Source organism: Crotalus tigris, unplaced genomic scaffold (assembly GCF_016545835.1).
Source record: "Crotalus tigris isolate CLP2741 ecotype Arizona unplaced genomic scaffold, ASM1654583v1 scf7180000019856.1557650, whole genome shotgun sequence".
In the NCBI taxonomy this organism is placed as follows: domain Eukaryota; kingdom Metazoa; phylum Chordata; class Lepidosauria; order Squamata; family Viperidae; genus Crotalus; species Crotalus tigris.
This window is the reverse complement of record NW_024097742.1, coordinates 256613-275937: the sequence shown is the minus strand read 5'-3', so window position 1 is coordinate 275937 and position 19325 is coordinate 256613. Positions and strand designations below refer to the sequence as shown.

General features: G+C 36.7%; 1 protein-coding gene across 12 annotated transcripts in view; it reads left to right on the top strand.

Annotated features, from left to right (window-relative positions):
* Positions 1-2289: 2289 nt before the first annotated feature.
* TRAF3 (TNF receptor associated factor 3) overlaps positions 2290-19325 on the top strand; it is a 70268-nt gene continuing 53232 nt past the window's right edge. For 3 of the 12 annotated variants that reach the window (XM_039364812.1, XM_039364811.1, XM_039364800.1), the window contains exons 1-3: positions 2359-2573; positions 3839-3893; positions 5313-5490. The gene's annotated coding sequence lies outside the window, so the exon portion shown is untranslated. The other 9 variants (XM_039364806.1, XM_039364804.1, XM_039364802.1 and 6 more) reach the window with 9 other exon arrangements.

Here is a 19325-nt window from a genome sequence, read left to right as displayed (position 1 = left end):
TCTTTACAGACATTTCAAAATAAAGAACTACAACCATAAAGTAGACTTAATGTGTTGATGATTTCAAACTTATCAGTTTAATGCTATTTCTCTGATCTCTAAAAATCACCCAAAACGTGCAAATGACATTTTCTAAATATTTGTCAGCTTTGCACTACTAGAATAACTTAGGATAAAAACAGTTTTTCTATGAATTAGGTTATGATGGCAAATACATAATATTTGCTAAGAGTGAACAGGAAATACATGTATGTTGCCTCTGTTGGCTGGGTTTTGATAGCTCCCATAAATCTTGGGTTCTGAATGTTTTCTTGTCATCTGAAGTTGTGTTTTACATGTTATTTATTCTTATTCTTCACATTGTTTTGACCCTTGACCTTGGAATGAAATGAGCTTATTTTCTTGAATTGGTTATTTGGCCTCTTGATTTCCCTTCATTTTCACTTGTCATGTTGTTTCTTTTCCTTCTTCATTCCCTGCTTCCCTAGTGATTTCACACAAGGCTGACTGAAAACCTCTTTACATGAGAAGTGTGTTTTTTTGTAGCAGAGATAGCTGTTTGGTTGTGCCCAAAGCATCCTTCCCCAATCTGATGCACTCACCGAATTCTAGGCCAGCGTGCCCATGCCATCCCAACACATCTGGAAGGCACGTTAAGAGAAGATTTATAGGGAGCCAGGCTTTTTATTTTGTTTACCCATTTCCCTGTGTATTTCATTTTAGAAATACTGTACCTCATAATTACAAACACCAAATGAGGTGGGGTGACCATCTTGTTTCATGCTTTTATTCCAATGGTATATATTTTTTTTTAATATTGTGAACTGCCCAAAGTCTGTACATGTAAAAAGATCAGAGTTGTGCAAGCCATGATGTTCCCTATGATATGGAACTGAAAATTGGGCTTTAAAGAAGCAGAATAGGAAGAGTATTGATGCTTTTGAAGTTTGGTGTTGAGAATGCCTTTATGACTTTTTTTTAAAAAAAGCATTAAATATTTGTGGAAACTCTTAATTTGTAACTTGCATTAAAATGCTGTTAATGAATTATTCTATTTTAAAACTGTCAGATACATTTCAGCACCAGTGAAATGGAGGGGGTACTTATCTTCTACAGCAGAATTTAGCTCACAAAATTGGAATGCCATTGTACTTTCCCGGCAGGTGAGAACATCAAGGCTCTGCCAAGAATTTGTGGTCTCCTTGATATAAAAAAGATGTTGAGACTCTAGAAAGAGTATAGAGAAGAGCAACAAAGATGATTAGGGGACTGGAGGCTAAAGTATATAAAGAACGGCTGCTGGAATTGGGTATATCTAGTTTAATGAAGAGAAGGGCGAGGGGGGACATGATAGTGTTCCAGTATCTCAGGGGCTGCCACAAAGAAGAGGGAGTGAAGCTATTTTCCAAGGCGCCTGAAGGCAGGACAAGAAGCAACGGATGGAAACTAATCAAGGAGAGAAGCAACCTAGAACTAAGGAGAAACTTCCTGACAGTTAGAACAATTAACCAGTGGAACAACCTGCCTCCAGAGGCGGTGAATGCTCCAACACTGGAAGTTCTTAAGAGACTGGACAGCTATTTGTATGAAATGTTATAGGGTTTCCAGTCTGAGCAGCAGGTTGGACCTCCAAGGTCCCTTCCAACTTTACTATTATTATTATTAGTAGTAGTAGTATTAGTAGTAGTGGTAGTATTAGTATTATTAGTATTATTATTATAAAACTTACCTTTACAAAATAATTATGAATGCTATCATAATGTGCAAATCATAAAGGATCCTTATACAAAGGAAAAGAGCGACATGTAAAAAAACGATTTAAGCAAATGCCTGCTCAGAATTGCTCTTTCCTTCCTCACCAACTGTGGGAAATCAAGTTTTAATTCCCTATGAACTTTACGAGGGAAGTCAGTGCTTGCACAGATACCGGCTGAGAAGTGGCCCATGCTCAGAAAGAGAGACTTTATTATCATTTCAAAACATAAACAAGCGCTAGAATTCCAGGGGGACTCCCCATATAAATGAAACCCCAATTACGCACGAATGAAAGAGCGCCATCTATGTCACTTCTTCCTCGGAAATACAGCTGGGGTTGATCATTCCTTTTCCTCCTGAATGAAATGTGTGCGGAAATAGCGCCCTCCCTTTTCCCCCTCTTTTCCGTTTGGCCAGGCAAGAGAGCCAACCAGCCCGCGGCTGGCGAATGAGCGGGGCGGGGACTGAGCTCCGCGGAGGCCCGTCCCTCGTTCACCCGCCTCGCCAGTGCCGAGGAGCCAGTCTGGAGACGCGCTTGGGTGGTGTGCTGGTTGTAGAAAGAGCCCGGCAGCGCGCGAGGGAGCGAGCGAGTGCGAGCAAAGAAGGGAACGCGACGCGGCGGGGATTTCCAGACTGGGCTCGAGGGCGGGAGAGGAAGTGCCGGGCGGGGGGAAAGAGAACCAGCCGGGGCAGCGCACCAGGGACTTTCCAGCCGGGGCAAGGCAGACTACGTTTGGCTGAACTGCTGCAAGAACAGCAGTGGTCGGTAGTGCTGGCGGCCGCGGTTCTTTCCCCCCCTTCTTTTCCTCAGGCGCAGAGTAAGTAGGGGAAGAAGGGAGAAGGTGGCTGGCCGTTGCTCGCCCCCAGGCAGAGGCGGAATCCGGAGCTGGTGGGGAGGGAGCGTTTCCCAAAGCCGAGGCAGAGCGGTTGGTCTCACCCGTTTCTACTGCCTTGCTAAGTCGGGCGGGAGCTTGCTGGGAGGGAAGCCGTCGTGTGCGTGAGGAAGGGAGGACGCAACGGCCGGAGGTCCCCTTTGGAGAGCCCACGGGGGCAGCTACCCGAACCGTGGATCTGCTGGGGAACGGGCAGACGCCGCGGTCAGAAGGTCCCCGCTGCTAGTCGGAGGGAAAGGCGGGAGAGGTCCGCCGTCTCAGTTAAGCGCGTGTCTCGAGAGGTGGGGGCTTGCCTAGAACTGGGTAGGGGCTGCATCTCCATCTCCCCCGAGCTGTTGCTTCTCTCTTGCCTCTTTTTCCAATTAAGGCAGCCGCCCGGAAAGAAGGCTGTTGCTTAGGGACTATGCGAGGAGTATATTGGTGCTGCTGCCCGGAGGCATTCGTATTCAGCCTCCATGCGCCCTCAAAACTGCTTTTCCGAGGTAGATTCGTTCTGCTGCTGCTGCCGCCAAGAATCACTACTGGCTGCTTTGCTCGCATATTCATCACCCTTCAAGCTGTTGCTGCTATTGTTGCTCCTCTCCCTCCTCCCCCTCCTTCCACTATCGCTTTGGAAGAAGAGAGAGGTGGTGTGTCTGGCTGCTTTAAGAGACGTGGTGTGCCTTTTTTCTTGAAGCTGTTGCGAGGCCGAAACCTCTCGTAACGTTTCAGGATCGTATCAGCAGGACGTGGTGCTGCCGGCGGGGAAGAAAGCATGCCGGTTTTTTCTTGGGCCGCTGCTGCACTGTAAAGGTGTCTGCCTGCATGCATTTGATGTGTGTGAATGCAGAACGCTCTCCTAATTTCTGGCTCCCCCCATATGCAGTCGATGTGGGCGGACTGGAAGGATTTCAAAGGGGAAGCGTCTGCCTTGAAAAAAAATGGGTGGGGGGGGACTGCTGCTTTTAATTTACTTGTGGCAAACTCTCATTGTAGGTACCAACTTTGTATCTTTCCAAATACTTGTTTTGCTTGATCACTTTGCAGTCATTGAAGGATGCTCAGACAGCTGCATTTTGAATTTCTATCAGTAGTAGTCATGCAGGATAAAGACTGTTGCAGGTGCAACTGAAGAGGGAGGACACTTGTAAAAGATGTGGAATGAATGAAATGCAATGGAGATTTCTTTATTGTGGTTTTTTTTTTTATAGGGGTAGCTTTATAGCAAGTACAGAAGAAGGAGCAGTTAAAGGATACAACATGAAGGTATTACGGGGGCGTTGGGTTACAAATTGTTTTGCTGTTGTCACCACAGTAGTACTTTAAACGTGCCTCTATTTTAAGAAGTAGAAAAGCTTGAATTATACACGATTACATCGTTTTATAGTGCCGTGAAGAATTTGATTAAAAGTTTATACTGAGTCATGCCTCTGCAGATAAATCTTACTGATTCTTAAAGCTGATCGTAATGCTTTTTATTTGTTTGTCTGTTTTAAATGAGGAAGGGAAGTTGGTAACAGATCAGTTAGTAAAATGTATATTAGAAAAAGATGAACAATTTAAGAAAATCATAGTTGCATTTGTCAGTCTAGTCATGTCTACATAGTGTTTTACTAAGATGTTGCTGAAATATTCAGATGTTATTGTCAATAGCATGGATTGCTGTCCTTTCATTCATTTAAATGTATTTTGAAAAGCTTTGTTCTTTATCATGTTCTGCTAGAAAATTATATATGGATTGTAGGACGTTGGTGGTTTATATGTGATGGCAATGGGAGGAATAACCCTCAAGCTAGTAAGGACTGAATGTTCTGCATTTTGATCAAAGATTGTGAAAAAAGGATGCGTGTTACAAATTTTATGGATAAATGTAATATTTTTTAAGCCCAATTCTCCCAGTTATTGAACTCGATGATTAAACATGTCTCTGAGATCAGGACTGCACCAGTAGTACTGTATGCTTTAGGCATGTCTGTGGAGAGAAGCAGACTCTGCTCTAGCCTATGCTACTGAATGCTATAATGTGAATGACTTTGACTTTTTAATTGATCTCTATACAGGCTATTTAGAAAAATGCATTACTACAAGCTGCATGTAGTAGATAAATTATAACATTCTGACATTTTTAGTCCATATACTATCTTGTTTTTCTTTTTTAATCGTTCCATTCTAATTTACTGAATGCTAATGGTTGGTTTTGAAATTGCATGTATTTAGTTATCTAAAATAATAGAAGATAGATTTATGAAATCATATTCAGATTTAAAATATTTGAGAAGCAAAAGCTGGATTTTAGTGCTTATAGTAAAGATATTCTGTGTATGAAAGAATTGTTTTTAGTATATGGTAGTGAGATTGTAGGGTCATTTTGGGAAACTGCTTGTATTGGCAAGGAATGGAAAGAGTGTCAGGTTAAACAAATGAAATAATATTTGCATATGTCCTTAAAAGTAAGTTGTACTGATGTTATATATATTCCTTGTTTGCAATTATAAGGATCTAATCTCAAGTCAATGAAGGTGTTAAGAAAATTGAAAACCATGCTTTTTCTAAAATCTATAAGTAAGAAAGCAATATTTATGACAGTTTTTCACTGAGATTTAGAGGTGAAGAGCAGACAATTATGACATTCTAAAGAAAACATTAGACTAACTTATTGCATATGTACATTATTTTTGTATGCAGTGGACATATGCAGCATACCATGAAGCTAAAATCAGGAATTATGACATTTATCGAAATGTAAAGTGTATACTTAAGAACATGACTGACCTGCTGGATCAGACCAAAGTCCTCCCTAAAGTGGCATCCTGTTTCCTGTGGTAGCCAAGCAGCTGTCCCTGGGAAGCCTTGCAAGTAGGATGTAAGAATCATAACCCGACATTGCTGCTGTCCAGCAACTGGTATTCAGGTTCATGCTGCTTTTCATATTAGAAATAATACATAATAATGACAACTGCTGCCCATTGATGACTATGTTCTGCCTATAGTCATTAATAAGGAATAGCTTCAGTGAATTTCCAGTATTTCAGAAGGTTCGGAGAATGAGGATTCCATACTGGTCAGGATTCTTAATTCTTGGATTCATGTCAGTTCTGCACAAAGATCTCTGCTTTTAAATAACATTTACACCAGTATATTTCAAGATGGAAAGAAACTACATATAGTTTGGAGATAATGAAATTAAATAATTGAAGTATGTATATGGTACTGGATAGCATGATATGCTGTTCAGTTGCTTTTTTTCCTTCCTATTTTATTCTGAACTTGGATTACATCTATAAAATCAGTGGAAGTCTACATAAGAAATAAACAGTTCATTTTATAACTCTCTTCTGAAACTTTTGATACTGTCTTTTCTTAAAATGACTCAGTGGGGCAATACAGCAGGGTAGCCATCTAGTTCTCTTTTGAGAAGTTTGCTCAGTTTTTTAGAAAATGAAAAAATAGTTTATATTCTAAATATTCATTTCAAATGAATGGATCAGAAAGATATATGTAGGATAGAAGCAAGATAATGCTTGTCCTCCAGTGGCCATTGATATCTGGGCATATTATTTGCATAGCTGTATATAAAATGCAATGTGTGCAGTTCTGTTTTGTGTAATCATGAGGAATTTCACAAATCACACTGTCAATATTTAGAGGACACAAAAATATGGCTGAAACCCCCCCCCCCACTTTACAGTTAACTTTTGTATGCTAAAATAAATGTGGACAGCCCAGAACAACTTATAGCAGAACTTATTTTTGTAATGGAGGAGGCTAGATTTTGGGGTGTTTGCATTTGCTGCCAGCTTTCAATGGCATGGAATTGTGTGTGTGTGTGTGTGTGTGTGTGTATGTACAGTGCATTCAGAAAGTATTCAGATCCCCTTCACTTGTGTCAATTTTGTTATGCTGCAGCCTGATTCTACAGTTGTTGAATTTTTTTTTCTCATTAATGGGGTAATTCAGTACCCCATAATGACAAAGTGAAAACAGAAGTTTAGAAATATCAGCAAATATATTAAAAAGAAAAAACTGAAATATCACGTTGGCATAAGTATTCAGATCCTTTGCAACAACACTTGAAAGTTAGCTCAGGTGCCTCCCATTTCTCTTGATTGTTGCTGACATGTTTCTACACTTTGATTGGAATCTACCTCTGGTAAATGGATTGGACATGATTTGGAAAGGCACACACCTCTCTATAGAAAACCTCAAAGCTGACTATGTATATTGTAACAGAGCAAAAGCCATGATGTCAACGGAACTGCTGAGTTCAGAGACAGGATTATTGCAAGGCACAGATCTGGGGAAGGCTACAATAAAATTTCTGCTGCACTGAAGTTTCCTAAGAGCAAGTGGCCTCCATAATTCTCAAATGGAAGAAGTTTGGCTTAACCAAAACTCTTTCAACAGCTGGTCGACTGGTGAATCTGAGCAATAGGGGGAGAAGGGTGACCAAGAATCCAATGGTCACTCTGAGTTCCAGAGATCCTGTGTGGAAATGGGAATACTTATGCCAATGTGATATTTCAGTTTTTTTTCTTTTTAATACATTTACAGACATTCTAAAATTCTGTTTTCATTTTGTCATTATGGAGTACTAAGTGTAGATTAATGAGAAAAAAATTAATTACACACACACACACAGTTCAATCGGAAAAGTAATAAGCCCATTATCTCTTAATGGGTAATATTACATACCAGCAGAAATGTCTGTTAAATATTGGATGGATTTTATCATTTGAACTAAATTATCTGTGGCCCAAAACTTTATTAAGATGTAAAGAAGCAACTTTTAGAAGAACTTGTATAACTTAATAAACATTCACTGAAGCAAAAATAATCACACTAAACTTCCTTTCCCTCATCTTCTATCCTTGTCTAGCTACCAAACCAGACCAAATAAAATGCTTTATGGTACTTAACATGCTGTAGAGTCTTCAAAAGAGAAATATTCCACAATTCTGGATATGTCTGTGACTACCATAATGTGTTTACATGGGGCTGCCCTTGAAGATATCCAGAAGTTTCAATTGGTTCAGAATGCAGCAGCCTGAACAATTTTGTGCACCTCTTTTGCTAGAGTTGTACTGGCTGCCAGTCTGCTTCCAGGTACAATTCAGGGTTCTTGGTTATCACCTTTAAAGCTCACATGGCCTTCCCCTGTTTCATCCCCCTTGGCCACCAAGACGGGAAGGCAGGATATGTTGTGGATGCCATCTATTAGGGAATGGACATCTGGTGAGACCACAAAAAGGGTCTTCTCAGTAGTTTTCCTCTTCTCTGGAAGTATGATTGGCCCCTACCTTGTTGCCTTTCCAAAAGGGCCTGACGACAGGGTTTTCTCCGAGGGTCTGGGGATTACAAATGGAGATGTAGCCGATCAAGTGCTGCTGTGGGTGGGGTGGGGTGGCTAGATTTTTAAATTGTGGATTTTTAATGTTGTAATCTGCCCAGAGTCATCTTTGTGTGAGTTGGATGGCCATATAAATTTGCTAAATAAATAAATAAATTGAAATGAAGTAAAATGAAATGAAATATATGCTTGGTGGTGCAAATATCTTCCCCTGCAGCCCACAGGTGGAGATCCAGAATATGGGCAGAATAATTGCAATATGAGCAATAGCAACGTTGCCTACTAGATTTTTACAAAAGTTAAATATGAAGCAGATGCAAAAGCATTTTCTAAATCTAGAACTGATCCCAAAACATGCTAGATATTTCTCAATGTGAAAATGGAATCTGGGTCCAAGTGCACTGTAGTACTTCATACTCAGAGAAATCTGACAGAAAAGATGTGCAATGGCAGCATGGAATACATAATAATCAGCCTCTGAAGAATTGCATAGACTTTAAGGTGAGCTATCCCTGCAACAGAAAGGAAAATGCATATGGATGTTTTCTGCTTACCAATAGCTCTTTTTTTAACAATAAACAATATTTATAACTTTCTCCCAAGCAAATATATGCATACCTGTAACTTTTCCAAAAGTATTTGTAAAGCATTAAGCTTAAGTTATTTCCTAAATCCATAAGCAATTAAACTGGATGGCTGTTTCTTATAAAAGGAAGATCCTAACAACCACAACCGAAAAGGCTCTTCCTTTACTGATAATTTTATAGTTATGCTACTCTTTCTCTGTTTACATTTTTGACTCGTTCAGTTCCTTTTTATACATTTCAAACTACAAAGAAAATCTGCAGAATCCATGCTTTCAAAGGAATATGTTTCAAAGATAGCTATGGCTCTCTAGAGATTATTGTTTAGAGTTAATAAAAGCAAATCTGTTTCAACTGTCTTAATATAGACAGTCGTTGACTTAAGACCAGTCACTTAGCAAACATTTGATGTTCCAGTGGATCTACTTATGACCAGCTTTGAAATTCCAACAATCAGGGCCCCCATGGTTATGTGTGACTATACTGGGGGCACTTGGTAACTGGCCCACTTTTATGGCTGTTTATAGGGTCCTGCAATCGTGTGATCATGTTTTATAACAGCTTGCCAAGATCGGTATTTACTTCTGAATTTTGGCAAAACTATGCCCATAGCCAATCATTGGTTTGCTTAATGAGTGCGGTGTTCGCTTAGAGACAGTGGTGATTCACTTAATGACTGCCACAATAAAGATAATAAAACAGGACATATGACAAACCCATTTTATGACTGTCACGAGTTACAACTGCAATGGACAGGCTCCATTATAGTTGGAACACAAGAACTATCTGTAGATGCATACAGCACTCACTAAATTGGAATTGCGGCATAAATGAGCTATTGTACAGCTTACATTTTTAATGTAAGAATTTTTAATGAGTTTACCAGATACAAAGATAAAAACCAACACACACTAAGAAAATATAAAAGTACAGAATGTGAAAAAAATGTAAAAAGAAAACAGTAAAAAAAAATGATATATAAAGAAATGGCTTCTTCCTTCATCAAGACAAGTACAAACTATTCCAGTAACTTATCACCTTCTCTGATAACTACAAAATCATCTCTACTTCCCATATCACATCTCTTTGTAGTCTCACCATTCAGTCTCAATCAGCAAAAATCCTTTAAGAATTACCAGAAACAGCAACACTGATATTTTAACTTTAAATAAACCAACTTTATATTTCTTCCCTTTTCTTTTAAGAATTTTTTAAATTCCTTTAAATATTGTACCAAAAATTGATTTCATTTTTTCTTTGTCACTTCTCAGAAACTCCTTCATAAGTTTAACATGTCTCTCTTGTAAATCTAAAAGTTATCCAAGTCACTCCTCCGGTTTGTTATTTATATATCCCTTCTAATTATCAAAACATCAGCTGGTTTCATTTGTAAATTCAGTGTAACATCTTTTTCCATATCATTCTTGTAACTGTCAATTTTAAATCCACATTCAAAACAGCCTCAGTCTCAAACTTATCCTCTTCTATCACCTCTTAAATCCATTTTTATGATAGTGTCAATCTTTAACGTCTGACTTAATTATTCCCAATTAACATTGGATTCTTCCAAAGTTAGAATATATTGATCCACTCTATACTAATAGGTCTCTTCTCTTTTAGTTATAATCTTTCTGGTTTCTCTAATGTCCAACTTTTAAAATTCCTTCTTGCCATGCTTTTTTTTTTTTTAATGAACAGCATTTTTCATGGGAGGATGCTTACCCTTAATTTCAAAATTTTCACATATTTTTATAGAATTTTAAACAGCTCACAGAAAGGATTCTTGTAATTAATTTCAAAACCTTATTTCAAATCTATCTGCCCCTCCAGTCCATTTACTGTATAACTTTCTGAAATTAATGTTCTGACCTTTTTCTTTCTTCCTAAATAAATTTGCATAACATTTTTTTTTGTGCCAAGGATTGAAGAAGACTCAGTATAATGAAACTTGCCTTTCTGAAGGTTATTGGTATCCCAAAAGCTGTTAACAAGCTATTTCCAGAAGTGATTAAGAAAGGAAGTATGGAAACTCAGTGTCCTTTTGAAGGTGCTAAATGGTGGTTGGTTAAAGATGGCCAGTCCCTTGGCTTCTAGAGCTCTAAAATGAGCCAATGACCACTGTTTTACTGTATTCTAGATGGAGTACTTGTGGGCAATCCCAGATTTTCTCCTTGAGCCGAGAGAAATTCTGAAGAGCCAGTCTATTTGTCAGCTCCTTGTTCCACTAGTCATGGGCTCTGCTCTCAGGGTGACTTGCTGGGAAATCAATTTAAAATTGAGATTCAGCTGGCAACTAGGAGAAAATTCCAAGCATGGACTATCAGTGTTCTTTTTGGAGGTGTGCTTTTGAATCAGTGTTAATTCCTGGCAACTGGACGAGTCCCTGAAGTCTTTTGGCAAGGTTTCACAATCAAATCTTGTAGTTTGCCATTGCCTCCTTTCTAGCCCTGAAGGAAAATGATTGGCTTAAGGTTACCCAGGTGTCTTTGTACCTGCTGTCTTAACTATACCAAACTGTTTCTTAGTGATTTAACACTATCTCTACTTGTAGAATTCAGACAAGCAGGAATAGCATAGTTTTTTGAATTAGCAAGGGCTTTCACTAATTTATTTATTATTTTTTTTTATTGCTCTTTCTCTTAAAATTCGGGATAGCATTTTACTTTTGCAAACTGGGATTTGCAGAAGTCCCAATTTGCTACATATGTGAGTAGGCTTTCAAATTGTTTCCAACTTAAAGCTCAGTTCGTTGTACCATGCTAGTTTGTGCACCTTTCCCTTCTCCCTCCTAGTATACAAAATCATCATTAATTTCAAGTTTTAATTACATATTAAATTTAAATTGACGTCACCAAAGTTGCTAATTTGTGGTTTGCTAATTTGTGACTAATTTTGCAGTTCCAAGCAGTTGAGCTAAAAAACCATGGTTCAATTAACTGTGATTGTAGTATACAAAACACAAGTTTGTCAGCCACTTCTAGTTAATGTGGAAAAGCAGGCAGCTCTTGGACATGGCAGTCTTCAATGGCTTCTGTCATGTAGGCTGCATAGATGTACCTACTACCTGTCTCACTTGCATCAGAATTTGTTAGTAAAAAAAAAATCAAATTTGAAATTTGAAACAAAGGTGTCAATAAATATGGACCTTTTAGAATTTATTTATTTATTTAAACAATTTATATAGCTACCCATATCACTATTACTCTGGGCAGCAAACAAGAAATTAAAACAAAAAAAAATAGAACAATGTAAATAATTCAAAAGAAGTGTCAACCACAAACAATATATTGTACAACATGACAGACATTTAAAAAATTCAATTTTACAATCAGTAAAAAACTCAACAACCATAAACAAATCAACCAGGAAGACTCATTTAACATCTTGACCCAATGCCTAAGGAAGCATGGCTTTCTTTGAAGCAATTCTTCCATATTAATGCATGAAATATGATAGATTCCAAATTGCACTAATTATGAAAGCTGAAAAAGTATTTTTGTAAAACTCCTCTTGCACATGAATTGCTGTGCCATCTTACCTTTCCTACAAGATGTTCTTAAAGAAATGTTAATTATAAGTAAATTTAAGCTAACAACAACAACAAATTTTAAATCAGCTGGTTAATATAAATCTTTAAGTCTGCCATTAACAAGTAATGGCCTGCAAATGGGAAAAAGTAAGCAATTAAAACTGAATTTGTCATTATTGTCATGTGACCAGTGCAGGATGCATTTGTCTGGTTCCTAAGTACAGTGCTTGGCCATAATTATAGCCCTTGTTTTGAAGCAAGTGAATTGGCTCCCAGTTAAAGCTACTGGATTTGAAGTAACGCAAGATCAAGCAGATTGTTTTTCATTACAGATATGCAAAATTGCTAGCATTGTTAAAGAATTTATGTTGGTATATAAATTGTGGATCATCATTCTGCAGTCACTGAAAATGGGCTTTCTTGATCATAATATCTGCCCTTTGTAATATTTTCTCACTTGATAAACAAAGGGCAACTATTGGTACATTTAGAGATGTACTAATTTCTCATTTTGACTGGTACCGGTAGAGGTGGATTTTTTTTTTCTCCCATTCATTTTTAATGTATATCTTATACGGAGACTTCTAGCTTAATGGTTTTATTCTTCTTAAAAGTAATTGTAAACAACTTGGAAATGCAGTATACGTAGCAATATATAAATGGTTTTAATGAATTTCTGTCATGTTAAGCTTGTAATATAGCCATTGGACTGGATACTCTCATTTGAATTATCCAATACATTCTTGCTTTCAAAAAAGTGCAAATATTTGTAACTTCTCCAAGGTCAATTGCATCTTGTTACTTGTTGAAATCAGTATAATTATATTGATTAATCTTTCTGCTACTGTGATTTCTGTAAATAAAATATTTTTCTTGCAGATAATAAGTACATTCAAATTAGTGATTTTCAAGACATGTTGAATATGAGCAGTTTGATGTTGACTTTCTTGTAATTTACTGGACCAATTTATTAACATCTATCTATTGATTTTTTGATTTGTTTTATTAAACTTGCAAAACAAAAACTAACAGACTAATAAAGAACAGAATCAATAGAGAAAGAACAAAAGCAAAACAGCAGGAAGAAAATCAAAGAAAAATTTGGATGAAGAAGCTTCTGATTTCCCTTAGAGCAAATATAAATAATATTTCAGAATTATCTCATACACTGATTACAAAAAAAAACATTCAATGTTTTTCTATTCAATTTTTTTCTAATTGTCAAAATCACAAATCCTAAGTTTTGTTCTGTTTCATGTAAAACATCTGTAAGGAGTGTCCAGTCTACTATAAATATTTTTACTGTTTTTTCTCTGACCAAATCAATTAATTTGGTCATCTCTGCAAATTCCATCATCTTCACCAAACAATTCTCTATTGTAGGTAAATGATGAACCTTTCCACTTTTGAGCATATAATAATCTTGCAGTTGTCATATATAAAAACTTAAGTTCCCCAATTTTTTCTAGTTACTTGTCCATTAGTCCCAAAAGAAAAATCTCTGGTTTCAGTTATATTTTAATCCATAAAATCTTTTGAATTTATTCATGTATTTATACTCAAAATATTTTGATTTTTTATCAGCCCACCAAACATGATAGGATGTCACTTCATGTTGCTCACATCCAGCAATGATTTGAAATACTTTTATACATTCTAGACAATTTCTCTGATGACAAGCACTAATGATATATTATTTTATAAAAATTCTCTTTAGGGCTAGAATATAATATAAATTTCAGTCTTTTCAACCACATATTTTCCCATTAGTCCATTTGTATATTATAACTAAAAGTTTAGCCCATTTTATCATAACGTTCTTTCACTTATTCTCTGTCTCATATTTCAACAAAAGTTTATACATTTTAGCAATAATATATTCATCTTAAGTGTATCATTCTGTTTCAAATTCATTCTTTGTTCAAAATCATAACTTTTATCTACTTTAAACTTTTCAGTTATTTTTTCATAAAAAACTATTGACAGGAATATCCTTCTGGTATCAAATATTTCTTTTAACAGTCCCCTTGAGAAAATTTTAGTATATCTTGGTAGGTTAGCCATTTATCTTTACTCATTTCTCGTCCATAAAATGCTTTTGTTACTGAAAGTCATAAAGGTGTTTTCAGCATTTGTTGCTAATGAATCTCCGCTCTCCTTGTTTACCTTAAGCCTGAGGTTTTCAGACATCTTTTCGTGTTCCTGGACCTTGCAGTTCCTGGAATGAAATATATCACCGAGTACATTTGATGGGGAAGTTATGAATATGTCCTTCAAATCAGTTATGACCTAACTTGTCATGACTTTCAAGAAGATGATTTAACAGCTATTTTGGGACAAAAATATGTGGAACATTCTCCTTCCGAAGATTAGAGTGGCCCCAACTTTTATAATGCCTTAAAAACTGGCTACGCTCCTAGGTCTGAGGTGCTGAATGTGTTAAGGACTCTGTTTCCTGAATGTATTGCCCAACTGGCCAAGTATCTTTTTCCAATAGTATGTATAATTAATCTGGATGTATTTAGAGTTTGTATTGTTATTGTTTTTAAATGTTTTAACATTTTTAGTTGTAATACAGAGACACACACACATACATACACCGAATATGTATTTTAAGTCGCCCAGGATAATTGATTATGAATAGGGAAGAAAGTGGGTAGAAAAATGGTATCTACTGGGACCATAAGGATGCTGAAACTATAATTATAGGAACTGTGAACTCTTATCAGGGAGAAAGGAACTCTCCCTTTTTTACAATTTTGTAGTCCCTTAATTTGGGCTAGAGTCGGAGTGACCTGAGATCAGTGAGAAAGGAACTAATGCAGATAAATATTCACAAAGAGGAAATTAGATGGGCAAAGTACTTGACAGATAATGAAGACTAAAGAAGAAGCTTCTGATATGTGGCAATATATTATTTGTGGAGCAATAGCATAAATGTGTACCTTATAACAATTACCGGTAGTAGATTTACAATTTTAGGAGTATCTCTGAATTTCAAAGGTTTTAAAATATTTTAAAATACTTATATTTAATATTTTAAAATATTGAAAAAATTTAAAATGGTTTGTTTAAGGCATAAAATTAAATTGATACCTCAACTTTTCTCAGTATGTTAGGTGTTCATACTTAAAAGCCATCCTGAAAAACTGAGCCCAAATTCAGTACCAAAATGGAAATACATTAAATCAAAAAGAGAAAAAAACTGAATGAGAAAAGAAGAGAACTAAGCAAAAAAAAAAATCTTTTTAGGAGTATCCAACTGCCTAAATTTATTTACCCTACTGGCTAAATAAAAGGGAGAGATAATATTTGGATTCTGGAGCCAACAACTGGAGGATAGTATTGTATGCAATTTCTCAAAAAAGGGACTTTTACACTACTGGCTTTTCTCTAAGTGTCATTGTACTGGAGATGTGGCTGTTCGGTGTTTTGTAGCTGGTAAGTATCCTTAAAAATAACAACTTTGTTTTGCAATAGGAAAGTAATTGGTGTTTTCACTGGTTTAAGTCTCATCTTTTGATAACCATGCATCTCTCCTCTGCTATTACGTAGTTTGTGTTTCTCTGCGTGTATTAGAATATGTAGAAAATATTTTGAAGTTGCAATTATAAATTCTTGCTCATAATTGTGACAACACATCACCTTTGTCCATTTTAGTGATGTCAGCCCTCATACATGACTGAAATAGAAAGCTTTCCTCTAGTATGTTTTTTATGTGTACAACCTGAAGGTGGTTTCAAAACCACAGCAAAGAAGTGGGAGAAATGGAAACCAAGACATTAGTTAAAAATAATGGAATGGCAGAATATTTGGGTAATACTTTTCATCTGTCTTAGCCTTTCCAAAAATGGGTTTTAATCAATATTGTAGTATAACTGTAGAAGACTGTTCAGGTTTTTTTTTAAAATTGTAAGCCTAGCATGTGATGATTTCTGATGTTTTTATTTCACATTGTATTGAACTAATACTCAGACTAAAAATTAATTTAAAATAACAGGATTTTCTGACTCCACATCACATTCCATCCAATACCATCCAAGTGAGAAAAATAAAGCCATTTGTTTATAGTTTTTGTATTACTAGAAGTTCAAAATCAGAGTTAATCTTCTGTAGATTATCTATGTAGACATGTTACAAAAGGAGATATCTCAAAATCTAATATCAACTTATTTCTTTACAAATATATCTACTGCTGTTTTATTGTACACTTTACAATTATAAAGCTTGTTCAGTAGCCCTCAATTTATGACTGTAATTATAACTCTTACCAGTCATTAAGAAGGTCAAACACATGATTGTACCTGATTTTACGAGCTTTTTGTGAGGGTTAAGTGAATCACTGTGGTCGTTAAACAAACCCATTTTCCTCAGTGAGTGTTTTTTTGTCATAAAGTGGTAGTCAACACCAGTTTGTAGCACAAAACATAAACCATAGTTGCCTTACCACAGGACAGTTTAAATGGCTGTTAATGCAGGCTAGTTGCTCAAAATGAAATCATTTTATTGCAGGAAATGGTGTTTAGGCCATCTGAACTTTGAATATGGATCATAAGTAGCCCTGGGGAGGTCTGTGGTAAATTTAACCAGTTGCTAAGTAATTAATTGCAAGTCAAGGACTACCTGTATGCTTAAATCTATTTTTTTATAATGGTGCTCTGCAGTTTATAATGGTGCTGTGCCCCAACTCCTAGAATTATCAGCAGTGGAAGAAGCCCAGGTTTGGGGAGACTGACTTATTTGTCAAAGTACCAATACCATTGTTTCCATTATCATGAAAGCTTAATGTTATGAACCTGTTTTATTAGAGTCTAATCTTTAATAACTTAGTATTTGCATGTGTTTAATCAGTTTGTACTGTATGTGATTAGTCTTCTCTTATTTTTCATCCAAATGGTATCTTCATAGGATAAATTGGCAAGTGATAAGAATGGACCGGAAAGATCTGATTATGTTCTGATTGAATATATCTCAGATAGAATAAATAGACAGCTAGAACTCAGGCAGTTTTATGAAAACAGGTCTAAAAAGGCATTCATTTTAATACAGGTTTTCTGGAATTAGTTTTGGTAAAAAGTTGGTAGAAAATACGTTAAAGGCTCAGTTCTGATAGGATCCAGAGCAAAGAGCAGACCTCTAATAAGAGCTTTTTTTCAAAATCAAAGCTGAATAATTTGTTGTTGTTATTTGCTGAATCATAGGTTTTGCAGACTAGGATGGCAATTTAGGTATAAGACAGCAAGAGTTTCTAAAATATATAGGCTGCTGTGAATTAATCTGCAAAAAGCAAAATCTTCACATGTAACCAAATGCCAGAATGTGAGCAGTTTAGTTTTCTCTGTTTTATAATGTTATCTTGTGTCAAACAAAGCAGCAGTTTAGTACTTTGCATCCCTTCTTATATTAAAAATCTAATTCTGCCTTTCTCAGCTTGATGCACTCCAAATGCATAGACCAATTCTCAGAACTGTCAGCAATGGCTACTCTGACTGAGAAATTGTAGGAATTAAAGGCTATATACCAACTGGATGCCCAGGTTGGGTAAGGCAGATCTAGTTCTTCAAGAGAATTTTAAGATGGCAAGGCTACAAATATCATTTTTATAGCATAGAAAGCAGAAATCTGCATCCTTATATGAAGAGATGTTAAAAGATGAGAAGGATATCATTACTAAGAATCACACAAGTGCCAAATTATGACTTTCTTATCTCCAGTATAAATTTGACTGTGAAAAAATAAAAAGATCTAATAATAAAAATACATATTTAAGGTGTTAACAGTGTTAACTAGCTTAGCCTACTGATATAGAAAATGAATTATTTGATGATTTTATAAAATCTTAGTTAATCATTCCATTTTTTCGAAAAGCAAAATTAATGGAGCTGGTTGTTACAAAACTTTTTATGTTCTGGTACATAGACATTTACATCAGTGTTTTGAGCTGGAATTTTTGTGCTCAGTATCTTGATACACACCATACAAATAATACATACCTGGCCAATATTTTTCAGGAGAGTTGGGAATGAGCCTGGCTCAGGGTCACCCTGTCTTGAATTATTAGAATAACAGAGTTGGAAGGGACCTTGTAGGTCAGGGGTGTCAAAATGCCAGCCCATGGGCTGGATGCGTCATGGCAAAACCGTGCCCTCCCCATTGCTGGCAATGGGAAAAAAGTCATGATATGTCACGACATGTCAAGTGACATTGCGGGTTTGACACCCCTGCTGTAGATCATCTAGTCTAACCCCTGCTCAAACAGGAGACCCTATACCATTTCTGACAAATGGCTGTCTAGTCTGTTCTTGAAAACCTCCAGTGATGAAGCACCTACAACTTCTGAAGGCAAGCTGTTCCATTGGTTGATTGTTCTCACTGTCAGAAAAATTCTCCTTATTTCTAGGTTGAATCTCTCCTTCCGTTATTGCTTGTCTGGTCTTCATGTTATTTGGAAAATAGGTTGATCCCCTCCTCTCTGTGACAGCCCCTCAAATATTGCAACACTGGTATCATGTCACCTCTGGTCCTTGTCTTCACTAGACTAGCCATGCCCAGTTCTTGTAACCATTCTTCATATATTTTAGCCTCCAGTCCCCTGATCATCTTTGTTGCTTTTCTCTGAACTCATCTGAACTCATTCTAGAGCAGTGATGGTGAACCTTTTAGAGACCGAGTGCCCAAACTGCAACCCAAAACCCACATATGTATCGTCGGGTGCTGGGTCGGTATGGCCCATTGGCTGAGTGTGGCCAATTGGGATATGTGGCCCATTGGGTGGGTGTGGCTGCGGTGGTAACGGCAGACTGGGTGGAACTAAAAAGTTCAATCAATCCCAACTTTGCAAGATCTTTTTTTCCCGCAAGAAGTTGAAATTGATTGATTGATTGAATTTTTTTATTTTTTTTTTGCACACGGCAGCAGAGGCCTAAAGCGAAAAGGTTTTATAAAACCCAGCTTGAAGGCCTAGGACTGGGGCGATGGCGCACGTGCCCACAGAGAGGGCTCTGCGTGCCTCCCCTGGCACCCGTGCCATAGGTTCGCCACCACTGTTCTAAAGTCTCAACATCTTTTTTATTGTGTGGAGACCAAAACTGGGCAGTATTTTAGGTGTGGCCTTATAGTATTGTAAATAATATAGTAAATAATATAATACAGAAATTAAGTTATAAGATACAGTGTTTTTTTGTTGCTATTTTTCAGCTACCTTGAATTTTTGGTAAAAATTTGGAATATAAATTTAA